The sequence below is a fragment of the Sinocyclocheilus rhinocerous genome, unplaced genomic scaffold (genome assembly GCF_001515625.1).
Source record: "Sinocyclocheilus rhinocerous isolate Xijiao unplaced genomic scaffold, SAMN03320098_v1.1 scaffold2274, whole genome shotgun sequence".
Classification (NCBI taxonomy): domain Eukaryota; kingdom Metazoa; phylum Chordata; class Actinopteri; order Cypriniformes; family Cyprinidae; genus Sinocyclocheilus; species Sinocyclocheilus rhinocerous.
Window position 1 is genome coordinate 160,880 of NW_015636081.1, and position 7,438 is coordinate 168,317.

Consider the following 7,438-nt stretch of genomic DNA (forward strand, 5'->3'; position numbering starts at 1 on the left):
CCGATCCGGCGATCGACAGCGCGAAGTTGATGTATTTCCTCAGCGACCAGCACGGATCAGCTCTAGGCATGACGAAGCGGATATCGTCCTCTTTTGGAAGGCCAAACAAAGTAGTTTCGCTTTCACAACGAAACACACGGCAACAACAATACTACAGCGAGAATCAAAGTTACGCCTTCTTTCTTTGTGTGAACATTTGGGCTGTGTTTTGCAAATCTTCCCACATCGTGACGTAGACATGTGGGGCCGTTTTAGGTAGGCGTTTTATAAAGAATATCTCTTTGAATTTGAGAATTTAGTCTTTGCAACTTTACAGATCTTATTTATGCACCAAGAGCTTGTAACACTCCAAAGAGGAAGGAAAAATTGAAATCGCATCATATGACCCCTTTAATGTACTAAAACAGTGACATTGGAGGACCAAATTCAGTACACAGCTTATTAATAAAGCATACTATTTACAGACAAGCAGAATAGCCCAGAATATGAACACACTAAATTGCACGTTAAGCATTTTTCCCCCTTAGAAATAAAAAGCTTCATTAAGCATTTGTTTGAACCGCTCCAATGTACGGAGCTGTATGAACCACTGCATGCTGTAAAGTAAACAGGAAGTGTTTGTACGAACTCAACTGGTTTTGTGAGCGAATGCAAAGTTTCTTGGGGGAACGCAAAAGTTTTGTGAGAGAATGCAAAAAATTTGAAAAATATTTCTTCCTTCCACCCCATATTTTGTCCACCACCATGACCCTTTAGGGTCTCCGTACAAATCTGCATTTCTATGACGTCAGTATTTAATTATTATTTTGTGTTATATTTTGTGTTTATTCTGATTTATTGCAGAAGAAATATCAAGGAATCACTTTTGCATTAAATTAAATTCAACCCGAATTAAGAAAGCAAATGTATTTTCATGTTGACTAACCCAGCATCCACAGTAAATCATGCACAGAGAATGCAGTATCAGCCTCACTCCAGATGCATGATTATTTCATATGGCACATCATGCACAATGCATTTATCCTTTTGAAATATAGATGAATCATTTCTGTGGCTGCCGGCCATTTTTTTGCATGGTTTGCAACAAAATTCAATAATTTATGAAGGAAATATGAGAGGCTGTCTGTTTGCTTGAATGACACAAGTCCATGAACGCAACCCAAACAGCAGAGTCATGAAACAGATGCATCGCTGAGAGTTGTGATGGTTGAAATTGAGAAACCAAATTTCAGTCTTTTCAGCTTCATAAGCTTTTAGTTCATTTACACACCCAGAACATCTAGGGTATTTTTCATTGTCATTTTCGACAAATTTTGGAGATGGATGTGAAGTGGAAAAGGTTATTGTCTTGTGTCTTGGTGCACTACCGGGGCTGCACTGCAAATTAATTATTCATGCTAACAATTGGAGAAGGGTGCTGGAAAAAGAGTTAAGAGCAAAAAGAATGAAAGACAAAGGATGCATGATATAAATCGGATGATAAATATGTGGGAATGCAACCATTTAACTGCATAAACAGTGTTTATTTCAACATTTTCTTGATGCTAAATATAATTAATTTCTTGCTGTTGATTTTTCAAAATGAAAGATAGACATGTTCTTGATAAGTTTTCGGAGATTTACCAATTTAGTCTTTAAATGACTCCTGGCACTTGTATTCAAACTCCATGTCCCAGTATGGTCTTGCGTCGGCTGGGTGGCAGGAGGGTGAAGTGAGCAGGTTGAGAAGTCCAGGGTTAACCACGAACTCTGACCTTAATCATCCCTGATTAGTACTCTCATCCCCTGAAGAACAGGCAGTCTGGATCCTGGATTTAACATTGATTAGCTGGGAACATGTTGTCCAGCCTTCTGTCACCCACGTGGAGCGTCAGCAGATGACATTGGAGTTAAATATGTTGTTAGTTGGTCAATTACTGTAACTGGTAATACCTGAAAGCAAGTTAAAATTTGACAACATACATACTAAAATATTGCAGGGGGTAGGGAATTCACAGGGAAGTCTGTGAAGATTTCTACTGAATTATGTGGATGCAGATTCCATATAGGCCTAGTCATGACATGAGTCTCAATTTAAAGACAGTGTGTGTATTTGTGCACATGGCTTGACATTTAATACATCCAAACAGTGTGTGGTGGTGTCAAAAATGTGCTTGTGTTAAATGTGTTTGCTTGGAAATTCTACCGGAGCTGGATGTGTATTCTATTCTATTCTATTCTATTCTATTCTATTCTAATGTCAGATCAAAATGTTTCTCTTGAATTTAAAAGTGTGTAAGCTCTCACATATGTAATCACAATCATCGCTTACTCAAAAAGGGCCATGTAATAGCTGTGAAATTATGTGATCCTCAAATTCCACAACACAGCTCAGCTAATCTAAGAATCATACTTGAATTTCCCTTTTTTTCCCCCCACCCTTTCTAATTTTAACCTTTTCAAAACAGTGTATTTTCCCAGTTTTCCATTGCACTGCTGGTAGCAGGTCTCAGACGACTGCATGTAAACTAGGAGCTAGAACCCCCTCTAGGGTATCAGATCCTGGACTCTCATTTCTAACTAGGTCAATGCTTGCTATAGCTGCAGACTCTCTATTTCTCCTTTTCTGTCTGTCTCTCTCTCTTTTCGACCCTTGTGCACCACAAGATCCATTTCTCATCTCGTACGCATCAACATCACAGTAATGTGTGTCCATTTATCCAGTCATTTTACTATACGCAATATAATCCTGAAAACAATTGAATAAGATTTCAAGAACTAACAATCATAATTGTAACGTTTCTCTGGCTGTGTATGTGTGAACTGTAAGAATGGCTGCAGTTGTTGAAAGCTTTTTCTGTTTCAAGCTTTGGGCGACTGACTGAGCGATTGGCTCAGTTGCAAAACAGTCACGTCCAATAGTTCAATACTCCGCTCCCTCAGGTCTGCCAGCACTGGCTTCAAAGAGACATCACGTGTGGATTCTCTTATCTTGTGAAAGCAATAAATGTTTTACATACATTTGTTTTTGGTGGAATATGAAGTCAAATAACATAGTACAGAATGGTATATGCCTTTAATTGGGGTTAGCAAGTCTTACCACAATATGTTGTTCTTTTTTCAGGACCAAGATATCTTATTACATCCATGGGGGCCTTGTATATTTTGGATGTGCAGTCAGAGGATGCAGTGAATATTTATCGCTGTACCACACGGCACCGATACACAGGGGAGACCAGACAGAGCAACAGTGCCCGACTTCTTTTATCAGGTGAGGGGCCTTTGTGTTGCTGTCACGGCTTCACATATACCTTCTCTCATATATCTATAGATGGAAGCAAGTGCTTCATGATTTGGTCAAAAATTCATATTGCAGTCATTTTCACATTTTGCATTTCAAATTTAAATTAAAATTGAAAAATACAATTAAGCAAAAAGGTACGAGAGACTGTTCCACAGTATTATTTGAATATAGTCACAGCTAAAGCACTCTGAGTCACTCTACTACATGCAGCGCAACAAGTTTCCATTACCAGGTAATTTGACTGTCTGCAATAGAAGCTAAAATGCTGTTTATGACACAAACAACCAATTAGAACATATCTGATGTTTAATATACAGGGATTTTGGACAGGGCTACCCAACACATTCTCAAGACAAATCATAAGTATTTTACAATTTGGTAAATTTGTTGCGAACTTGTACGATCTATTTCGTAAGGTTTTGTGTGATCTGCTCATCAGTCAGATGGTGAATGTATGAATTTATACAAAATTGCACACTCATACAATACTTACTTTGCTAAATAAATAAATATTGTATTTTAGTTATGTTTTACATAACAAATATTGTCTCAGGTTATGTATGTAACCTGGTTCAATGAGAGGGAACTCAACGCTGTGTCATGATGTTGACACTATGGGAATGTCTCTGTGTAAGCCTGTGTCTAAAGCAATATGGAAACAAGCCAATTTTATTGGCCATCCGCATGGTCAAGTTATGTAGCGTAAGTGCGTCACCACGACCATAACTAGACGCCTGAAATGCACGTCACCATCTTCTAATTGTCTAAAAGAAAATATTTCAGGCTTTGCATAAAGTATGGCAAAGTGACAGTGTACAGATGTAGCAACGGCCACTCCTGCACCATGGCATCCAGCCCTAACGGAGCTGAAGGTGTGAGGGTGAACCAGGAGGGACAGTGGGTCGACTCCTCTGAGGCAAACAGGTCCAGTTCCGCACTGCCAAACCTCTGCCAAATTAACTCCTCCACCTTGGGGTGGAGTCTCCATTCCCTGGGCCTCAACACCTGCCTCAACAGCATGTCTGCTCTCACATTTAAATGCCCTGGAATATAGACTGCCCTCAAGGAGAGCAGTCTTCCTTGAGCCCAAAGCAGAAATATGTTAGCCCCTCAGGACCGGGAGAATGTACCTGAGAGTCATAAATACAGCCTTCATCTCGAGGCAATTTATGTGCCAAAGGAGATGTCGGCTGTCCCAGACACCCTGGGCTGGGTGATGACAAATATCGAAGGGGATGCGACTGTAGTCACTGTCTTACAGCAGTAGCATGCTCCCAGTGTGGAAATCAAGGTGAAAAACTGGGGTTTCTTCCACATAAAAAAAAGGAATGAAGCCCTTGTCCTCTTAAGGGGGCTGCACATCAGGTGGAACCCTCTGCATATGAGCCACAACTGAAATGGTCTCATGTACAGGAGCCCCAAAGATATCACGTTTGCTGTAGCTGCAATAAGACCCAATAACTTCTGGTACTGGCAGACAGAAATTTCTTGACCCAGCCTGAAGTCTTTCAAGGTAGTAAGGATAGACTCGACTCAAGCAGGAGACTGTCATGCCTGCTTGGAAGTAGAGTCCCATACATCCCCAGAAAAGTCATCCTCTGACTCGGAGAGAGGTCACTCTTTGTGACCGTCAGTCTCAACCCCAGACTTCTCAAGTGAGCGAGGATGGCATCTCAATGCTGAACTGCTAAGTCCCTCAACTTGGCCAATATGAGCCAGCAGTCAACGTAGTTGAGTACATGAATGCCCTGGAGTCACAAAGGATGCAGGGCAGCATCCATGCACTTTGTGAACATGAGGGCTGGTAGGACTAGGCCGAAGGGAAGAACATGATATTGCTAAGTTTTGCCCTCAAAAGCGAACAGGAACTTCCTGTGCTGTGGCAGAATCTTGGTAGGGAAATATATTTATCGTGACAACCCAATGCTCAAATTGGATTTGACACACAATTATTATGAGTGTTAGCATCTTGACCACACAGTCCACACAGAGTACTGTTCAGAGCCTGCAGATCTAAAATTGGACACAATCCCCCATCCCTCTTGGGGACTAAAAATTAAAAGCTGAAAAATCTTGATTTTCTTAAGGGAAGGGGATCATGTTCTATTGCCCCCTTTGGCCATAGGGGAATGTAAGTCTTGTGCTAACAATGGAGACTGCCTTTTCTTCACCAGAGTGCTGAGCACCCATTTGAAGCGAGGAGGTTGAAAATCAAACTGAATCCTGTACCCTTTCCAGACTTTTCATAGAACCCATTGAGATAAATTTGGCAGAAGTTTCCATGCTGCCAAATGCTGTGAATGAAGAATCACTTTGTTGATTTCAAATTGTAACAGAGGGGTCAATTGTTCGTAACCCTGAAATATTGTACTGGCAGGTAATTCTCAAACATCACTTATTTGAGATAGTTTGAAAAAAGAGTCCCCAACTTCCTCGAGAGAGGCAAGCATCTTTGTTTTTCTTATCTTTTTTAGTAGAAGGTGGGCACCAATTTCTGGTAGCTACAGTGGGTACGGAAAGTATTCAGACCCCCTTAAATTTTTCACTCTTTGTTATATTGCAGCCATTTGCTAAAATCATTTAAGTTAATTTTTTTTCCTCATTAATGTACACACAGCACCCCATATTGACAGAAAAACACAGAATTGTTGACATTTTTGCAGATTTATTAAAAAAGAAAAACTAAAATATCACATGGTCCTAAGTATTCACCCCCTTTGCTGTGACACTCATATATTGAACTCAGGTGCTGTCCATTTCTTCTGAACATCCTTGAGATGGTTCTACACCTTAATTTGAGTCCAGCTGTGTTTGATTATACCGATTGGACTTGATTAGGAAAGCCACACACCTATCTATATAAGACCTTACAGCTCACAGCGCATGTCAGAGCAAATGAGAATCATGAGGTCAAAGGAACTGCCTGAAGAGCTCAGAGACAGAATTGTGGCAAGGCACAGATCTGGCCAAGGTTACAAAAAAATTTCTGCTGCACTTAAGGTTCCTAAGAGCACAGTGGCCTCCATAATCCTTAAATGGAAGACGTTTGGGACAACCAGAACCCTTCCTAGAGCTGGCCATCCGGCCAAACTGAGCTATCGGGGGAGAAGAGCCTTGGTGAGAGAGGTAAAGAAGAACCCAAAGATCACTGTCGCTGAGCTCCAGAGATGCAGTCGGGAGATGGGAGAAAGTTGTAGAAAGTCAACCATCACTGCAGCCCTCCACCAGTCGGGGCTTTATGGCAGAGTGGCCCGACGGAAGCCTCTCCTCAGTGCAAGACACATGAAAACCCGCATGGAGTTTGCTAAAAAACACCCGAAGGACTCCAAGATGGTGAGAAATAAGATCCTCTGGTCTGATGAGACCAAGATAGAACTTTTTGGCCTTAATTCTAAGCGGTATGTGTGGAGAAAACCAGGCACTGCTCATCACCTGTCCAATACAGTCCCAACAGTGAAGCATGGTGGTGGCAGCATCATGCTGTGGGGGTGTTTTTCAGCTGCAGGGACAGGACGACTGGTTGCAATCGAGGGAAAGATGAATGCGGCCAAGTACAGGGATATCCTGGACGAAAACCTTCTCCAGAGTGCTCAGGACCTCAGACTGGGCCAAAGGTTTACCTTCCAACAAGACAATGACCCTAAGCACACAGCTAAAATAACGAAGGAATGGCTTCACAACAACTCTGTGACTGTTCTTGAATGGCCCAGCCAGAGCCCTGACTTAAACCCAATTGAGCATCTCTGGAGAGACCTAAAAATGGCTGTCCACCAACGTTTACCATCCAACCTGACAGAACTGGAGAGGATCTGCAAGGAGGAATGGCAGAGGATCCCCAAATCCAGGTGTGAAAAACTTGTTGCATCTTTCCCAAAAAGACTCATGGCTGTATTAGATCAAAAGGATGCTTCTACTAAATACTGAGCAAAGGGTCTGAATACTTAGGACCATATGATATTTCAGTTTTTCTTTTTTAATAAATCTGCAAAAATGTCAACAATTCTGTGTTTTTCTGTCAATATGGGATGCTGTGTGTACATTAATGAGGAAAAAAAATTAACTTAAATGATTTTAGCAAATGGCTGCAATATAACAAAGAGTGAAAAATGTAAGGGGGTCTGAATACTTTCCGTACCCACTGTATATATAATAAAA

General features: G+C 41.2%; 1 pseudogene; it reads left to right on the forward strand.

Annotated features, from left to right (window-relative positions):
• LOC107747672 (Down syndrome cell adhesion molecule homolog) overlaps positions 1 to 7,438 on the forward strand; it is a 157,292-nt pseudogene that overhangs the window by 76,911 nt on the left and 72,943 nt on the right.